Source organism: Lithobates pipiens, unplaced genomic scaffold (assembly GCF_037356315.1).
Source record: "Lithobates pipiens isolate NorthernLeopardFrog02 unplaced genomic scaffold, aLitPip1_a1.2 Scaffold_18, whole genome shotgun sequence".
Classification (NCBI taxonomy): Eukaryota; Metazoa; Chordata; class Amphibia; order Anura; family Ranidae; genus Lithobates; species Lithobates pipiens.
In genome coordinates, this window is record NW_027507758.1 from 139,303,311 (window position 1) to 139,323,292 (window position 19,982).

Below are 19,982 nucleotides of genomic sequence, written 5' to 3' on the forward strand. Positions count from 1 at the left end.
CAGGAACCATTGCAGCTGTGCTTAAAGAGTTACTAAACTCAGGCCTCTGCATTCTCTATATCTGGTCTCCCACAGTACACAGTACATAGAAATGCAATGGTTTTAGTAAATATATCAGCAGTATATAGCAGTCTTGTGACTTCTATCAGGATGTAGTTAAAGCTTCAAAAAAAAAAGAAACACACAAGAGAAGGGCGCACTGACCTATTCCATTTAAAAAAAAAAAAACATTTATCAAACAAGATACTCACAAATGTATGTTGCATAAATGCATGTGAAAGCACAATGTGGAAAAACATGCCTTCAGGACTGCTGGAATGCTACAAAGATGCAAGGAGACCAAATGGTGTCCGTGATGGCTATGCTGACGCGTTTCAACGTGAACCCTCTTCCTGAGAGCCAAACAATTAAATGACCCACCATACCTTTTATATATATATTTAGATACACAATCTGATCAACCCTCATTGATAAGCCCTGCCACTCATACATCACTGGTGGTGCATGTTCCTCCAGGATCCAATCAGATTGACATCCACCCTTTGTGGCAAGAATGGCAGCAACTCATATGTATAGACTACAAAGAACGTCTTTTGTATTATATACATAAGTACATATACAGTAAAACCTTGGTTTGAGTATTAACTTGGTTTGAGAGCGTTTTGCAAGACTAGTTAATTTTTTAAAGTGGTTGTATACTCTTTTTTTTAACTTTTACCTACAGGAAAGCCTATAATAAGGCTTACCTGTAGGTAAAAAAAATATCTCCTAAACCTTTACGGTTTAGGAGATATTCCCCTCGGTATGCGCCGCTGACTGCAGCGGCGCATGCGCACGAGGGGATTCTCGGCCTGAAAATCCGGCAGTGTCCGGCCGGCCGGAATGAAATCTCCTGCGCGCATGCGCGGGAGTGACGATATCGCGGCTCCGGCCACTCACAGCGCCGGAGCCGCGATACCCGGAAGAAACGCAGAGGGAGCATGTCAGCTCCCTCGGCGTGGATCGTGCCAGATGTCGGGGCCTCGTTCTAAGGTAAGTATTTCATAATGAGCTAGTATGCGGTGCATACTAGCTCATTATGCCTTTTGCTTTGCAGGTGTTAAAAAAAATAAATAAAAAATAGCGGGTTTACTACCGCTTTAAATAAAGATATACAAGCGATGTCTTGATATACAAATAGCGTCATGTCACAACTGAATATAAAACAAAAGAGAGATGCCTCTAAGTGTAGCAATATGGTTACATTTAATGAAAGTACAACATTTAGCAACCAACAATGGTTGATGATTAAAACAGGCACCTGGGGTAAAGCGGTCCACAAAGACCATCCTCCTCACCACCATCAAAGTCATGCCTTCCATGCTGCACTCCACAAGCGATTTGAGCCTCGCTTTCAGGTCGCTCTACTTCAGGGTAGTCTTGGTCATGATTGCAGACTGACAGCGGTGAGAGACGGCGGTGCGGAGGACGGTCTGCGTGGACAGCTTTTCACGGGATGCTTGCATACTAATGCCGCTTACACACGGTCGGATTTTCCGACTGAAAATGTTCAGTGGGAGCTTTTTGTCGGAAATTCTGACCATGTGTAGGCTCCATCGAACATTTTCCATCGGAATTTCCGACACACTAAATGTGAGATCTGGATCTCGAATTTTCCGACAACAAAATCCGTTGTCAGAAATTCTGATCGTGTGTACACAATTCCGACGCACAAAGTTCTACGCATGCTTGAAATCAAGCAGAAATGTCTGCCAGTACTTTCCTTTAGAGCTATTTGCACCTGATTCTGCTCAGGTTTTATTCCAGTTTTGGTAAAATTACCAAGGACAACAAATTCAAGTAGTTCTAACTATTGCCACCTTAAGAACCTGTCACAACAGGTTCTTAAAGAATTACTGGCAGTTCCCAGATTAAGAAAACCAGAGTTAGACTTACCGGTAACTCTTTTTCTAGGAGTCTTCCAGGACAGCCTCTGAGGCATAGGGCTCCTCCCTCCGAGACAGTAAACACATTCACCCAAATGGTTAAAAGGAGGTCCTTCAGGCCTTCCCCTTCAGTTTCCACAAGAACTGCCAGAAGGCTCTGAAAGACATAACACACTGGCACAACATTAGTATATCCCCCTTTGCTCCAGCTATAAAACTCTGGGTGGGAAACCAGGCTGTCCTGGAAGACTCCTAGAAAAAGAGTAACCTGCAAGTCTAACTCCGGTTTAATCTTATCGTCTTCCAGAACAGCCTCTGAGATGATAAACAAGAAACTTACTCTGTTAGGGTGGGACCACTGTCTGGAGGACCTTTCTTCCAAATGCCTGATCTTTATCAGCAGGCAGGTCCAGGCGGTAATGCTTTGCGAACGTGGAGTAGCTGGACTACGTCGCTGCTCTGCAGATCTCCTCCGAAGTGGCACCGGCTTTCTCTGCCCACGAAGCTGACACTGCCCTAGTTGAATGTGCCTTAACTAGAGGCGCTTGCCTCCCTACCAACCTGTATGCCTCTAAAACCGTCATCCTAATCCATCTGGCGATGGTGGATTTAGATGCCTTAAGACCTTTGCGTGACCCCGCAAAATTCACAAACAAAGATTCCAACTTCCTGAAGTCTTTGCTAATATTTAAATAAACTAAAAGGCTACACCTAACATCAACTAAACGGAGTCCTCCTTCCTCATCACTGTCTGAGGAGTAAAATGTTGGCAGGATAATGTCTTGAGTTCTATGAAAAGTAGAAGAAACCTTGGGGAGGAAACTAGGATCTGTTTTAAGCACAACCCTATCCTCCAAAATCAACAAAAAAGGCTCTCTAATCAAGAGCGCCGCAACTCACTCACTCTTCTGGCTGAGATAATTGGAATCAAAAAAGCTGTTTTAAAAAATACCCATTTAGCATCAGATTTCTCCAGAGGTTCGAAGGGACTCTTTGTAAGTGCACAAGGTACCAAGGCTAAATCCCAGGAGTGACAGGCTCTGACCTTCACTGGCCTAGACCTGGAGAGGGCTTTAAAGAAATTCTTTACAAAACGATCTTGCTGCAGGGGGACGATGCTTAAAGTGGCAGCCTGTACCTTCAAGGTGCTGACAGAAAGCCCTAATTCCACTCCTACCTGGAAGAAGTCCAGCACTACCGGAATACCTGGACCTTCCTGCCCCTGCTAACCAGGAATAGAACCTCTTCCACACCTTGGTGTAAATGGCCCTGGTCACCGGCTTACGGCATTCTAAGAGAGTCTTGATGACCCTCTCTGAAAAACCTTGGGCCCTTAACAGCTGTTCCTTAGATACCACGCTGAAAGTCTGAGGGTCTCTATTTGAAGATGCCGGATAGGCCCTTGTGTAACCAGATCCTCCCTCCTCGGAAGATGAATCGGAGGATATATTGCCAATCTCTTTAGGACTGCAAACCAGGCCCTTCTTGGCCAAAATGGGGCTATCAGAATGAGATCCGTTACCTGGGTCTGAAATTTCTGGAGGACTGCTGCAACAAGCCTTACTGGAGGAAAGGCATAGCACAGTTTGAAGTGCAATGCATTGGCAAAGGCATTTATCCCTCTGGCTTGATCCTACGAGTGCAGGGAGAAGAACTGAGCAACCTTCTTGTTGCTTTCTGAGGCAAACAAATCCACCTCTGGTATGCCCCAAGTCCTCACCACCTGCTCGAACACTTCCTGGTTGAGTAACCATTCATCCTGTTTCACACACTGGCGACCAGCGTGTTCTGAGCCCCCTTCAATTGAACTGTTGACAGTGACGCTAGGTTCAACTCGGCCCAAGAGAAAATTTCTCCTGCTATCTTCTGCAAAGCAGGGCTCCTGGTCCTCCTCTGCTTGTTTATATAGGCAACAACAGCTGCATTGTCTGACCTTACTTGGAGGTGTTGTCCCCTTATTTTTTGCTGGAAGGCTACTATCGCCCTCTGTACTGCCAGCAATTCCCTCTGATTTGAGGTCCGTCTGGCTTCCACCAGAGACCAGGATCCTTGAGCCAGATCTTTTTCCAGGTGTGCACCCCAGCCGAAAGAGCTGGCGTCTGTTGTCAGCACCAGGGCTGTTGGTCTGAACCACAACGCACCCCTGTCCAACTTGTGACTGGTTCACCACCACCACAGAGTCCTTTTGACCCTGGTGGGTATCAGCATGGGTTGATCCAAACCCTGCTGGCTGCCATCCCAGCAAAGCAGAAGGAGAGCCTGCAGCGGGCATTGAAGAATCCTTGCCCAAGGGACTGCTGGAAAACAGGATGTCATTAAGCCTATCACTTTCATGACATCTCTAACCTGGGCTTCCTGATTGGTCTGAAGCCGCTACTGCCAGACCTACCTTCTCTATCTTCTCTGATGGGAGAGAAACCTTCCCCTCTACAGAGGAGATTCTGTAACCCAGATACAGTACTTCCTGGGTTGGGATCAACTGGGACTTGCCCAGATTGATCAACCAACCAAGAGAATGCAGGAAGTGTTGCGCCTCCTGAAGATCCTCTTCTAGCTGCTGGTAAGACCGGGCGACAAACAGAAGATCGCCCAAATAGGGGATCACTGTAATGGCCCTGACACGCAGCAGAGCTAGGGCTTCTGCCAGGACCTTTGTAAAAATCCTGGGAGAGGATGCTAGGCCAAGTAGAAGTGCTCTGAACTGGAAGTGGAGAATTTCCGTGTTCACCTTGACTGCTAATCTGATGAATTTCTGGAACTCCCGATGTATCGGTACATGCAAATATGCGTCCCTGAGATCGATCGTTGCCATAAAGCAATCGGGAAACAGGAGGTTTTCGTTATCATAAAGATAGACTCCATCCTGAACCGCTTGTATCTGATAAACCTGTTCAGGGGCCTGAGATTGAGGATCAACCTGAATTTGCCTGATGGCTTTCGACCCACGAACACATGGGAATATACCCCCTGTCCGTGTTCCACATCTGGTACTCGGCTGATGACCTGCTGGTCTAACAACTCTCCCAACTGCAGACTCAGAGCTTCTGCCTTCTCCCGGTCTCTGGGTAACTTGGTTACTAAGAAGGTAGGTGGGGGAATGGCACTGAACTCCAGCTTGTAACCGTTTTCTATTATCTCTAATATAAACGGACTTGAAGTTGCGTTGGTCCATTGTGGGAGGAAATCCCCCAACCTTCCTCCCACTGGAACACTGGAGTCAGTGGGATTTTGAGGTGGTTTGAGGAGAAATGAATAGTATTCCTCCTCTGCCACGACCCTTGTGACCCGACCAGTGTTTTTTAGGCTGACCCTCTCTCTCCTGCTGGGTTTGTTGCTTAAACCCTTGAAAAAGACGTCTGCCCTCAGGCTTCTTTTTCTCTGGAAAGGCTTTCTTTTTGTCCTGGGTAGGTTCCAGGGCCTCCTGGAGCCCAGGGCCAAAAAAGGTGGTCGCCTGAGAAAGGAAATCCACAGAGCCTGAGCTTCGATGCTGTGTCTCCCGACCAGGCTTTCAGCCAAAAACGCCCTTCTTGCCATGTTAACCAAAGCCGCAGACCTAGCCATTAGCTTTACCAACTCTGCAGAAGCATCGGCTAGGGACCCAACTGCTTTAAATAATAAGGGAAAGGATTTTAGCAGCTGTTGATGGGACGTGCCTGCAGAAATACGAGACTGTAACTGAGTTAACCAGCATTCCAAATTTCTAGCCACACAGGTGGCTGCAAGGGCAGGTTTGAGCGCAATAGAGGCGACATCCCAAGCCCTCTTTAACAACACATTACCCCCTTTTGTCCATTGGGTCCTTAAGGGATCCTAGATCATCGAAGGCCAAATCAGTCTTTTTGGACACCTTCGCTAGCGGTGCATCCCACTTAGGAACCTTGTTCCAAGGCTGGGCCGTGTCCTTCTCGAAGGGAAATCTGCGTTTGAGACTGCCTGAAAAGAACGGTCTCCTCTCAGGGTGCTCCCAATCCAGCAAGATCGCTTCCACTAGAGATTTGTGCACAGGGAAAACTCTGGATCTTTGAGCAGAGACCCCCAGATACATGAGGTCATGCTTAGAAAGCTGTACCGACTCCTCTCTGATCTCTAGGGTGTCATAGATTGCTTTTAAGAAATCCCCCACATCGTCCAATGTCAATTTGTACCTGGACCCTCTTCCTCAGAGTCAGACCCTGAGTCTACCTGATAAGAAGCCAGCGACCTGGGCTCCCTCTCCCCATCTTCCCTATGCTCCTGACAGAGCTCAGACAGGGAGGGCAAACTTGCTGCTCTAGATAAGGGCACAGAGGGACCCTGCATCCTATCCATCATTCCGGACTAAAGGATCTTCTGACACTCTGTCATAGAGTCATCCTTAGATAAATTATTGACACATTCGGGGAAAAGCGGCTTCTGCGAATTGGGCCCAAGTTTTGTCCCACAAACAACACTACAACCTCCTTGGAGGCTGTATCTGAGATCTGTCCTGTGCTTTACCCTAAAAGCAAAAGAAAAGACAGAAAGCAATTCATGAGAGCCTGTCCCCAACCGTCACCACCACTGTGCTCAGGGGGAAAGAGAGAAGTGCCCAGCCCTTCACCTATGGTTCCCCACCCAGGGAATGGCCTTGGTCACAAGGACCTTACCCCTCCCAGAGTAAGCCATGGTCTGCCCTCACAACGCTTACCTGAGAGATGCCAGTGCCAGAAGAACCGAAGTCGACCGCCTGAACTGCTGCAGTGCCCGCCATGGCTCCTTAGAGTTGTCACAGCCTCTGCTGGATCTACACAGGCTCTGGACGCCCAACAAGCCACATATGCTGCGCCTGGAGACTGGAACCTTTGTCTCCTGGCGCCCCCCGATGATGTGGTTCTGCCTGGAGCTGCATCACTTCCGTACGTTGGAATGCAGAAGCCCCTCCTCGGACGCACGTACCACCATACCCAGAGCGGACGTCCCACATGCCTCGTAGACGCCGTTCGTTCTTGGTCGCCGTTCGTTTTTCCGATGAAGGACAACGACCAGTTTGTGCAACAAAATGGAGGTAGGGGATCTGTCACTTTTCAGAGGTCCAACTCTCCCCGAGCTTATAGGCAGCGGTGTACAAGCAGCCCTCTCTTCACTGTACTAGACAGAGGGGCACGAGGCATGTGGGACGTCCGTTCCGGGTATGGTAACGAACGTACGTGCGACCGAGGAGAGGCTTCTGCGTTCCAACGTGCAGGGGCAGTACAGCATGTAAATTGCACCCGCAGCCACATTGCTTTGCTGCTTGGCAGACACGTGGGGCTGCCATTCATTCTTAATGGCACCTCATGCACTTGAAACCGCAGCCCGTTTTAGGTTGCACAAAATCACATGGTGCAAAAGCACCTTTTAAAAGAAAGGTGCAGGAACCTTTTCCCGGCATGAAACTCAGGCACAGCAGTCCATTTAAAGGAATGGGATGCTGTGCCCGCACAAACATGGCTCACAGAAGCGCATTGATGTGAACCTAGCCTAAGGGGGAAAATGAGAGACTAGATCACCCTACAAGGTCCACTTTATGTCTTATAGTCCGTAGTGGGCAGATTCAAAAGCTGCTATTGGACTGAATGATTTCAATGGATTCCCCCACTGTTGTGCACTGTCAATCAACAGGAAGGCTGATCTAATGGGAAACCAGGTTCTTAGTTCCATCAGGCTCCACACACATCTTCTACAAAACGTATTCCATGCATCTTTCAGTGTGATGGGCATAGCGGCTGATGAGAAAAGGAGGCAGTGCACTGAGGACAATTTTGGCGCTGCAACCAATATAATTTTAAACTTTCATCGGGGCACAAAAAGCATCACCTTGTACTAAAACTACCCCGGTTCTAAAATTATATGTGCATAATCATATATTTCTTTTGTTTCTGAATAAATAAGTATGGTCAATAATTTTGATAGGGTATGGAATCATCAGAAGTTCGCTAATCACAGGCAGTGAGACATTGCCCCAATCTCTGCAGCCGCGCATCGGGGCAATGTCTCACTGCCTGTGATTAGCACAGCACTGCACCGACTTCCTGGCAGCCTCTGCATGTGGACCATGCGAACACGCCTGAGCTCATCCCTACTCAGCACTTCCTGAAACTTCCCTTTCTCCCTCTATGCTCTGTGTCTGAGTTTTTCTGAAAGGACCAGTCAGCATCTCTCTGTCTCCATCTTGTGGCCAAAAGGAGAAATTGCATTACAACATGCCTGCTACATCTGTAACTGGTATATTCTACTAAAAAGCTTGTTCATTTGATAAACAACAGACTTATCGGCTAGTACACAAGATGTAAATAGACAAAAGACTAAAAAAGAAAATGAATGCAGCCATCACAGCTAAGAAATGTTAAGCTGCGCCATATTAACCACTTGCGGACCGCTCCACCATCGTTTGATGGCGGCAGTATGGCTCCCCTGCGCAAATTGCCGTAGCTGTACGGCGGCTGCTTTAAGGGGTATAGGGGGCGCGCCACATCACTGATGAGCCAATGCACCCGAGATCACTCCTGACAGAGCCAGAACGGGGATCTGTGTGTGTAAACACACAAATTATGTCAGGGGAGAGGAGACAGATCGTGTGTTCCTAGTATATAGGAACAGCGATTGACTGGAGGAGACCTGTCTTATTCCCCCACAGTTAGAACACACTGAGGGAACACGTTTAACCCCTTGATCGCCCCCTAATGTGTACCCCTTCCCTGCCAGTGACATTTATACAGTAATCAGTGGCTATTTTTAGCTCTGATCATTGTATAGATTTCAATGGTCCCAAAAAAAAGTGTCCGATCTGTCCGCTGCAATCCCAATAAAAAAAAAAAGTTTTTCTTTTTTGTTTTGTTTTTTAAATGTGGGATATTTATTATAGCAAAAAGTAGTGTTCTTCTTTCAAAATTGATGCTCTTTTTGTTTATAGTGCAAAAATATAAAAAAATAAAATAAAAAAAATGCAGAGGTGCTCAAATAAAACCAAAAGAAAGTCCTATGTGTGGGGGGGAAAAAAAAGGACATACATTTTTGTTTGGGTACAACGTCACACGACCGCGCAATTGTCAGTTAAATTGATGCGGTGCCATATCGCAAAAAACGGCCTGGTCAGAAAGGGGGCAAATTCTTCCGGGGCTGAAGTGGTTAAAATGTTTGTTTTTGGTATTTTTACCACTTTAAAAACTGTCACGTGTTGTATGTGTCCCCATATAGGATATTTTTCTCCTGTTTTGTCTGACACTGGTCACCTTTACAGGAAGTAATGGAAAATTTCCTTCATGGGGACACAGACAGCAGTAAAACCCTGACAGATGATCTTCCATTCATTTCCTACATTACTAGAAACTGTATTCCTGTTGGGGTGAATTCCCCATCACTTCCTGTTCTGTCTTAATCTGTAAAATAGATAGGAAGTGGGGTCATTTTATTTCACGTTTCTCCCTTGTACTATAGAATAGACAGTTGTCTAGGAGAATAACTCTCCCAAATGAGGACAAAGAAGACTAAGATAGCACTTAAACGTTTTCAGGGTTTCTAACCCTTGTAGACAAATGTTTTGGCTAGACCTAGTCTTACCTTTGACCTCCAGGACTCTGTCACCATGGCAATCTGTGTAAATGCATGGGCTAGTCAGGGGAGGCATTGGGGTTATACATGTGACTCTATCCTACCCCCCCCCCCCCCCCCACACACACACACACACACACACACACACACACACACACACACTGCACATGTCAGAGCAAGTTTTTTTTTCAAAAAAGATAACAGAGTTGTCAATAGCAACCAGTCATAAATTTACTGTCTTTCTAGATGGCCTTCTGTGTAGTTTTGTACTATAAACTTGCCCACTTTGCAGTCTGATTATATGATTAAAATTATTTATATAAATGATATGATTTAAATTATTGAATCTTCTTTACTATCATCCATGTAGTGTGAATGCTTACCTAAACAATATATTACATTTTTTTTAAATAAAGCAGGATATAAACACTAAGTCCCGGTTCACATTGATGTGGGAAATGCAGCGATTCCTGTGCGTTTCCTGCACCGCTTAGCTGCCGCACTGTGTTCATGAAATCTGCTGCGGGTGTCAATTTAAAAGTTAAATAGCATATATGGAATCGCATATGCTTTGCACAGGAAGTCACATGCGATCTGACAGTGGGAACCAGTACTAAAGGAGATTGCAGTCTTGTGTGACCAGCTTTCTGACCCCGTTTTTTACATTTTTCTGTGTGCTACAAACAGAGAAATGCATGCTCACTGCATGTGCAGAGGTTTGAAAGGAGCCCTTTTTAGTAAAACCCTGCAAAGACTTAAGTGTAACGACTTTTCCAACCAATCACAATTCATCTAGTAAAGGTTTGGCTTTAGTAAAGCACATCGTTATTGGTTACTTCACACTTGAGGATCTGCTCCATATATGTTCTCACTAAATAAGGCCAAAAGGTATGTGTCTTTTATTTGAACAGATCAGGCTGCTGTAGGTGGGCATGTAAAAGGAAGATGAAGTGGGTGGTACACAATAAGAAGATCAGAAGAAAAATATTATGTGACGAATGATCAGCAGATTTTCTAATCATTACTATAGTGCTTTCAACAGCCAATACAACTTTTCAGAAGACAAAAACAGAAGGTGCTGAATACAAAATGTTTATCATACGTGAACACAAGGTCCTGTTTTCATTTAGCTAGTACAGTTTTCAGAAGAGTAAGACTACGCATGCTCAGAAATGGAAGAATGCATTACAATATAATGCATCGCATCACTTCTGAAGTTGTATTCTGTCATATGAATTTAATATAAGATTAGCATACAACAAAAAACAGACGATCATCCGTCCAATGTTTTCATCATGTGTAAAAGGCTTTAGTCTAGGGCAGCCATTCTCAATCAGGGTTCCTTGAGCTGTGGCTAAATGACCTATCTGATGATGCTTGAATAGTTCCATGTCCAGTACCACTTGATGGAGCTTGTAGCTTTTGTATCTGTTAAAAAAAAAAAAATGTTTGAGACCCCTTTCAAGCACCTGTAAAGTGCTTGAAAGAAGCCTCATCTGCAATCCCAATGTGAAAGCCCAAGTGCTTTAAGAGGCCTTTCACACTGCCAACGCCCAAAAAACGCTGGTAAAGCGCCGCTTAAACTAGCAGCGCTTTACCAGCGTTTTTTGATCGCTAGCAGGGCGCTTTTAACCCCCGCTAGTGATCAAATAAAGGGTTAAAAGCGCTGCTGCCAAAAGTGCTCTGCAGGCGCTTTCTATTCATTTCAGTGGGAAGGGGCACTTTAGGAGCGGTGTATTCACCACTCCAAAAGCGCTGCAAAGAAGCTGCGTGCAGGACTTTTTTTGACGCCCTGCCAGCGCAGCGCCTCAGTGTGAAAGCATTCAGGCTTTCACATTGGGATTGCAGATGAGAAAAACGCCCCAGTTTGAAAGAGGTCTTAGGCTGCATTCACACCTATGCAGTTTTAGTGCATTTTGCAGATTTGCACTACAGTCCATTTAACATTGTTTCCTATGGAACACGTTCTGTAGTGCAAATCTGCAAAATGCTAAAAACACTAAAAATGAATAGGTGTGAATCCAGCCTTAAGGCCAGGGCTTGGATTCCCTGGATACAGACCTGGGAACGAACTAAGCTTCTAGTGCCAGAAAACTGCTGCAAGAAATGATCTGGAGTGACAGACACCACATTAACAAACCAGAGGGAGTTGTTTTAGGTCTTTCTGCACCAGACTGAGTGAAATGGAATAACTATAGAAACAGATCCCCACCAGGTTGGGCCTGACAGCTCATGTGCAAACAAAGCCTGCACAGCCTTCCTGCACTCAGCTGAGCAAGAGGAAAGGCCGATTAATCTGGAGCATGCATGAAGCTGCAGGGTTCTGTCTGGTGTCTGTCAGGACTGGCTGCAGATCAGTACTAAAAAAGGGGCTGCACCACAATACAGCAAAAATCCAGCCTGAAATAAATGGTTACCTTGGCTCAGGTCCATTAGCATATTCTGTACTTGTGCATTGGGTTGCCATTCACAGTAATAGGTGTTGGAACAACATATAGGTAGGAAGCTGATCTCAGAATTTGCCATTTGAAGGTCAGCTTATTCTTGTCAGTAAATCTTTCCTTTGAGATAATCGTATGATAATACTTTTTACATATGTGGACTCCCTGTACTTGCAAACTTTATATATAGATACTATACATCAGTGATAATGAGATTATAAGATAAAACAGTTAGGCCTAATATACACTTGTGAATAGGGCCATTAGCGATTAGATGTGGGAGACCAAGCAGGGGTTCCTGGCAATTATCTGCAGGTGGAATCCCCACTGAAAGCAATGGGAGGCTGACAGTTCCCACAGCTCATGGAGCAATTACCTGTGAATAATTGACCCTGGACAAAGAGACCTAAAAACACACTCATTGACTGTGCATGCTCCTTGAGTGACATCTGTACCAGATGGAGGCGGATGTACTCTATCATCATGTCTGCTTCCCATTGGGCAGGTGAATCCCGGCTTCTATACAATGACACCCGGCGCCGTACACCATCCCTTCATCGTCGCCTAATTTTTTCCTCCACAATTGGAAACTTAGCCCCGGTGCTGCAAACCTTGTCACTTTCACCTGTTTCCTAATTGCTGTTGTGAGTGCACCTTTACAATTTTTTTAATAAAGTGTATTTTTAATACTATGCTATTTTGGCCCATTTCACCTGTTTGCTCTCTCCCCTTGTATGCATCCTTGTAGGATTATCCCCTCCTAATTTGCAGGCTGCAGCATCCACCTGTCAGTGTAGCATTTATTTGTAGAGTGTTGACTACCCACTCACCAGATTCCATGTGTGTATTACATATTGATTTATGGTATTACATTTCCTTTTTGAGATTATTAGGTATATCGCTACTTTGACATCACACATTACATTTGGTTTTACCATTTTGCTACCATTTTCTGCTATTTTTGGAGCGCTATGGTCCCAGTGGATTTCTACTGGGACATTTTTTGTCATATACCTTTTTGGTTCTTAGGATTGAACAGCAGCCCTACAACCCCTGTATGGGGTTTATGGCAAGCTTGTTTGGTATCATATCATCAGATTAATTTATGTCTCACACATATACGTCAGTGTTCACTGGCCTGGAGTACTTGCCGGTTTAGATTTCCACCATGTTTCAGCTTTATATTTTGGGCTGGGGTCCTGATTGCATGGTTGATGCAGGTATATTGCTACTTTGACATCATACATTTTGGGTTTACCAGTTTGTTTTCACCTAACTATTCAGGGACTACGTGGAGTGCTGAGGTCCCAGTGGATTTCCACTGGGCAATTTCTTTGTGCTACATACAAGTTTGGCCAGTAAGGATGAGCTTAGGCATGTTCACATGCTTCACGTGCAGAGCCCGCCAGGAAGTCGGAGCTGCGCTAATCAAAGGCAGTGAGACATTGCCCCGATGAGCGGCTGCAGGGATCGGGCAATGTCTCGCTGCCTGTGATTAGCGCAGCGCTGACTTCCTGGCGGGCTCTGCACATGGAGCATGCGAACACACCTGAGCTCATCCCTATTGGCCAGTGCAGCAGGGACTGGTCAAATTTTGGCAGGCTTTTGTACAACAAGCCTGTTGGGTTTTTTCAGATTGGTTTCCTGATCAGTGTATTCTGATGGCGGGGAATAGGGATGAGCTCCGGCGTGTTCGCACAATCCACGTGCAGAGCCCGCCAGGAAGTCGGTGCAGCGCTGGGCTAATCACAGACAGTGAGACATTGTCCGATCTCTGCAGCCACGCATCGGGGCAATGTCTCACTGCCTGTGATTAGCGCAGCGCTGCACCGACTTCCTGGCGGGCTCTGCACGTCGAGTGTGCGAACACGCCGGAGCTCATCCTTAGTGGGGAAGTCTTCCTACTGTCAGAATCCAATAATTCAGTTAGAAGGGTTCCCACATCCACATCGAATGTGTGGCTGGGGGGAATTGGGTCATTCTTTTTCGTACAACCCAAATGGTTAAGTAAAAAAATAATAATATATGGCCAGCCTAAAGGTGGATGTAAAACTATGCAACTTTTTTGTTGTTATATTTCCTTTATAGATTTACCTTCAACTGTGTAGTGCAAGGACTTTCCTGATTGCATACAAATTGAAAGTGTTTAGGTTAGACCTCCTACTATATGGTTTTGGTAAATTTGAAGGAAAAAAATCTGAAGAAAATTGTATAGTGTGTGTGTGTGTATCCAGTTTTATGGTTAAATCGTGGATTCACACAGTTGTATTTAGTACATATAAGATGCATTGGCTTCAGGTGAATGGTATGTCTGTCTCCTCATTACTCCCCTCTTCAACCTGTCCACATTAAACAGAGCTAATGTTTATTAAATGGCTTTGTGTGGACAAGGAAAGAACAGTCAAGCAGCTCAAGGTCAATAATAAAATCCAAGATATATATATATATATATATATATATATATATATATGTGTGTGTGTGTAAACTGTTTATGAAAACCTGCAAATGAAAGTTAACCACCAGTTTTCATAAAATAAGAAATCATTTACTGTTAGGTTATTGGTTACAAAGTTAATTGCGTTAGAAAATTTCAGAGATGCTTGGTTGTGTTATTCAACTACCTAATCAATGTACAACTCTGGATAATCTGATAGCGCAGGTGAAGAGCAAACGCATGTTTTGAAGCAGCTTGAAGTTGCAGAAATCGTACATCATGCTGAAAATGTTCTAAAAATTAGGTTGTTCAGGCATTGATCAAGTGATATGCTGTTTGCATGTTTTTATCACACTTATTTTTTGTTTCATTTATAATTGATTTTATGTAAATCTGTATGTTTTTGAATATTTTAAGAAAAACGTGTGTGTGAAAAATTGCCAATGTTCCCTTTCCTTTCATTTTTTATTTTTTTTACCTAAATGGAGGTCCTGTTTTACTCTTTGCATAATCTTTCATTTTTTACATTTACACTGATTTGATTGATGATCCCAATCATCCCACTTTATGGGGGAAGTTGGATGCCTTCCAGCTTTTGTGATAGAATGGGGTGTGGGTGTAATTTCAGTAAGACATTTGGATCTGTATTTCCCCCGACACCCTCTACTGGTAATTTTAGTTTGTATCAGATCATGACTTTCTGTGTCTTTAGCTGTTCAGTAGTGCTGCACTGTTTGCTCACATTAGTAGCTGTATTAGAAAGCAGTTGCTAGTGTGCACTGTCAGTGCACACTAGCATCTCACTGTCATTTCTTTTTTCTTTTGTATTACTTTTTAAAAATTCACTGTGTTGCAACATAATACAGTGAAAAAAAATGTGTTTGGTGTTGTGCAAGGAAGGGCTTCCGTATGAATAGGTCCTAAGGCTAAGTTCACACCTAAAGCGTTTTGCAGTTTGCAGAAACGCACTACAGTCCATTTTACATAATTTCCTATGGGTCCTGTTCACATCTGTGCATTTTCAGCTTCTGTGTTTTTTTGGAAAAGCTCAGGGACCTTTTTACCTGCAGCAGTTTGCATTTGTGCTTCCATAGACTTCAATGAAAACAAATCAAAAAATGCAAGTGATGCATTTCCGCTGCAGTTTACATTTTTCACCTGCATGATAACAAACATCTCCCCCTAACAACAAATGTCCCAAAATGACACAAAACGTGTCAAAAGCACATCAAAAACGTGTGTTCAAAAATGCAAAATGCACTGAGAAACGCATCAATCATAACACGCATAGGTGTGAACCTAGCCTAAAGAGAAACTTGCTTTGGGTCAAGTGTATGCATACATTTATGGAAAATAGACAATAGAAATTTTTATCAAATGTTTTGAATTTTACTGTGCAGTTTTTGCCATCTTAAAGGTAGGTGAAACCAGGGCTCGACAAATTCATCCCAGGTGCCAGGTCGCCTTTGCGACTAGAAATTGTGTCCTGGCACCTGGGCTTTTGTCAGTGACAGGTGCCTCTGCCACAGGGCGGGCTGTGGGGTCTTGGCCGGGAAAGTTGAGGTGCTTGGCGGGCCTTGTAGGCCCTCCCGACACAGAGCACTGTCCGGTAATGTGATTAACGATGGTAGTGGGGATGGAGCAGGAAGAGAGCAGCGCAGCAGCCGCTGACATGGCAAAAGGTTCCTCCTCCCTTCTCCACACTCTGTTGGCAGAGCAGCGCCGCAGTGTGTGAAACTGTATGGAGAGAGACAGCGAGAGGAGCTGTCAAAATTGAGGTTGGATGTCGGGGTGGGTGGGACCCAGCTATCTGACAACAGCCAATGGGATGGTATCTGATGTATGTAAAACTGGCTTCTAATTTTTGTTAGCTGGCTCCTAGATTCTAAGCAAATTTTTCAAGCCCTGGGTGAAACAATCTGAATAAATGGGCAGGTTTAGTGATCATCTTATGCTAGCCATGCTTAAACAAAACAAATGTTATATAAAACAATAATTTACATGAAAGTATTGTATTGATTAAAAATAGTTGGCTTTCTTAGAATTTCTAGTTGAATGCTTGTTTACATGTATGGCTAGCATTAGATCGTAAGAGCCTAGATTTTTCCACTGTTTTCATTGAGAATTAATCTTTTCACATGTCATATAAATTTTCTTTTTATTTACTTTTTTTGTTGTGTCTTTTGAGTAGATGTTCTATTGCTTCCTGTCCCACTGATACACCAAGAAGTGAGGAAAATCTTTGTAAATTGAGAGAAATACATACTAAGGCCGCGTACACACGGGCGGACTGTTCGTCCAACTTTGTCCGCTGAACAGTGTTTGGGCGGACAGTCCGCTCGTGTGTGGGCTTTCAGCGGACAGTTTCAGCGGACAGTTTGACGGACAAGGTTTTTCGGAAATTCCGTAAAACTGTCCGCTGAAACCTTGTTTCAGCGAACAGTCCGCTCGTGTGTAGGCTTGTTCGTCAAACAAAGTTGCGCGCATGCTCAGAAAGGATTTTCACGCCGAAAGCTATAATGCAGTGTATAGGACGTCGTATTTTTCGTCCCGTCGTACGTGCCGTTCACGTCATCGCGCACGGTTTCAGCAAACTGTTCGTCCGTCGTGTGTGGCCATGTCCGTCCATGCTAAGTTTGAGCGGACTGTTTGCCGAAACTGTTGGACGGACAAAGTTGGGCGAACAGTCCGCGCGTGTGTACGCGGCCTTAGACAACAGAAGAACAAGTGTCTCTATTAAAAGATTTTTCCTCCGTTCCTGTTCCAGCAAAAATTTTAAAAAATGGTTTAGCCCATATGACAATGTTTACCAGGACTTTTGATTTGCAAACATTATTCTGGGCTTTTCCAGTTTCGAGGGCCGGGTTCGACTAACATTACTTAACTTTAGGTGTCGAATCCTAAACCAGTGAAGTCAATTCAGATTAGGGATGGGCCGAATAGACCCCTGTTCGGTTCGCACCAGAACTTTCGAACACCGCAAAAGTTCAGACCCGAATAAAGAACTCCATTAAAGTCAATGGGAACGTCAAAAATCAAAAGTGCCCATTTTTAAGGCTTATATGCAAGTAATTGGGCATACAATGGTTATAGGGGTCCGGGTCCTGCCCTGGGGGACGTGTATCAATAAAAAATAGTGCCTTAGTCTACCTGTAAAGTGGCAGATCTGTACAATGTCTAGAATCTGCTGCAGTGATAATTGCATTTATAAAGCCAAAAGAAATTACATTTTCCCTGCAAGCTGACTATTTTGCTCAGCAACAGCTTGGGAGCCAGTGTGTATGTTGAGGCCACAATGTAGTGCACTGGGAACAAGATTCAAGATTTTTTGGATACATTCTGGTGTCCCTTTTGACTTTGGATAAAAGTAACAGGTACATAAAAATTGGTCTTTGGGTGTTGTGGCGCCTTCCAACTGTAACCCTATAGAGGTAATGTTGATGAAAGCAAGAATTGGCCTTGCTGTAAAAAATTGCATTGATATGCACCTGTCAAACAGGTGCCCATGAAACCTAGACCAAAAACATTCTTCCAGATGAAATGATTGAAGCTAGGCAGTCCTCGAAGTCCTGCAGAGATTCCACATCCCAAAAAGACTTAATCAGTGACATCGCCATCAGGGGCTTCATTAGATGGTAATCCAGGACTGATTCATTTTTATATATGAGTCAAACGGTCCACGGAGTCTGTGGACAGACGCGTTCTGTGATCAGTAACAAACCCTCCTGCAGCACTGAATGCCTGTTCTGAAAGCACGCTGGATGCAGGGCAGCCAAACAACTCAAGCATATTGGGCATTTTCTGGCCAGTGGTCTATTCTCATGACCCAGTAAGTCAGGGGATTGTCCGCTCGAAAGCTCTCCATCTCTGCTTTGGCCCCAAGGTAATCGTACACCATGTGAAGCAGACTCTGCCAATGGGATGTGGAAGCTGACAGCTCTGGGCTGCGAGGAGTAAAAAAATTCCAAAATGCCTCACTTAGGCAGATGCCTTTATCAACACTCCTCTCTTGACCAACAGAATACTCAAAACTACGTTTTCCACGACTCTGTAACCTAAAGTTCAATAAAATCCTCGTTAACGTGTCCTCAAGAGATTTTATCTTCTACTCTCTATGTGAGGATGGGATGAGTTCTGAGCTCATCCTCTTATAACAGTGGTCAAGGAGGGTTGCCAACCAGTAATCCCCATCCTCCTTTATGCCACGTATTCTTGGGTCCTTTTGCAGGCTTTGAAGCATTAGGTTGCCCATGCACCTCAAATTTGCAGAGGCTTGAGAAGCAGACTCCTCTTGGTCACTCAGGATGACAGCATCTGGAACTTCCTCCTCCCAGCCATGTACTACTCCCAAGGGTCCTGGGGTTGGAAAGCCATTGCTTACAGATTGGCACATGTGTCTTCCTCTTCTTCGAAGCCTATGAAAGTGCCAGAATCCTCCTCCTCCTCATCCTCCTCCCCGATCTCCCCCTGTGTGTTCTGTGCAATAGGAATGATGGTGTCTGGATAAAGTGGGCCTTGAGAGTAAAGGACGTCCTCCTCTTCTTCCTGCTGCTATGCCTCCAGTGTCCTAACCATAATGCCACAAAAAGTCCAGCAGGAACACAACAGGGATTGTGTCACTGATGCATGCACTGTCACTGCTCACCATCCTTGTGGCCTCCTCAAATGGTGACAATACAGTGCATGCATCCTTAATGATCAGCCATTGGCGTGTGGGGGAAAAAAAGCTGAGGCGGCCTGAGCCTGTCGTTGTGCCATGCTGGCACAAGTACTCGCCCTCTGCTGCATGCATAGCCACTACAGCATTCCCAAATTTGAGTTCTACCTGGTGGGCATGTCACAAATTGGGCAGTTTATGAACAGGCACTGGCTGTGTATGACCACCTGAAATGGCTACAGACTCTTCTGGGCTGCTTTACTACCTCTTGCAACCCTTGGTACATACTTGGGAAATGCTGCACCACCAAATTGAGGACATGTGCCAGGCATTGCACATGTGTCAACTTTCCCTGTCCCTGTTGTGTCAACCTCTAGGAGGTTTGAGCCATTATTGGACACCACCATTCCTGGCTCCAGCTGGCATGGTGTGAACCACCTCGGGGCCTGTCCCTGCAGAGCTGCAAGAATCTCTGCTCCAGTGTGGTTCCTGTCCCCTAAACACACCAGCTGAAGTACTGCATGGCACCTTTTAGCCTGACTCTGGAAATAGCCCTTTGCATGCCTGATGTTCATAGGACAATTGTGCAAAGGAGGGCATGGAGGGGGTAGAGCTCATAGGTCTGGCATCATCACCACCAGCTGTATGGAGAGGTGGGGGCACAACAAGCTGCAGCAACAAGCCCTGTCCTGCATCCTTTCGAGTTGCAGCAGCGTTACCCAGTGTGCTATGAACGAACTATATCGTCCCCAGGCATGTACTGGCCATTGGGACTACCGGGAGTTTCCCGGTGGGCCGATGGCTCAGTGGGCCACTCTGATGTAAGGGGGCTGGTGATGGGACACTCTGATGTAAGGGGGCTGCTGATGGGACACTCTGATGTAAGGGGGCTGGTGATGGGACACTCTGTTGTAAAGGGGCTGGTGATGGGACACTCTGTTGTAAGGGAGCTGGTGATGGGACACTGTTGTAAGGGG

At 45.2% G+C, this 19,982-nt stretch overlaps 1 protein-coding gene across 7 annotated transcripts in view; it reads left to right on the plus strand.

The window, feature by feature from the left end:
* The window catches only part of NINL (ninein like), a 248,261-nt gene that overhangs the window by 86,310 nt on the left and 141,969 nt on the right, over positions 1-19,982 (plus strand). The window contains exon 1 of one of the 7 annotated variants that reach the window (XM_077486179.1): positions 11,861-11,971. The exons of the other annotated variants lie outside the window; for them this stretch is intronic. The gene's annotated coding sequence lies outside the window, so the exon portion shown is untranslated. Of the gene's footprint in view, positions 1-11,860; positions 11,972-19,982 lie in introns of those variants that run through there. 7 annotated transcript variants of the gene reach the window in all.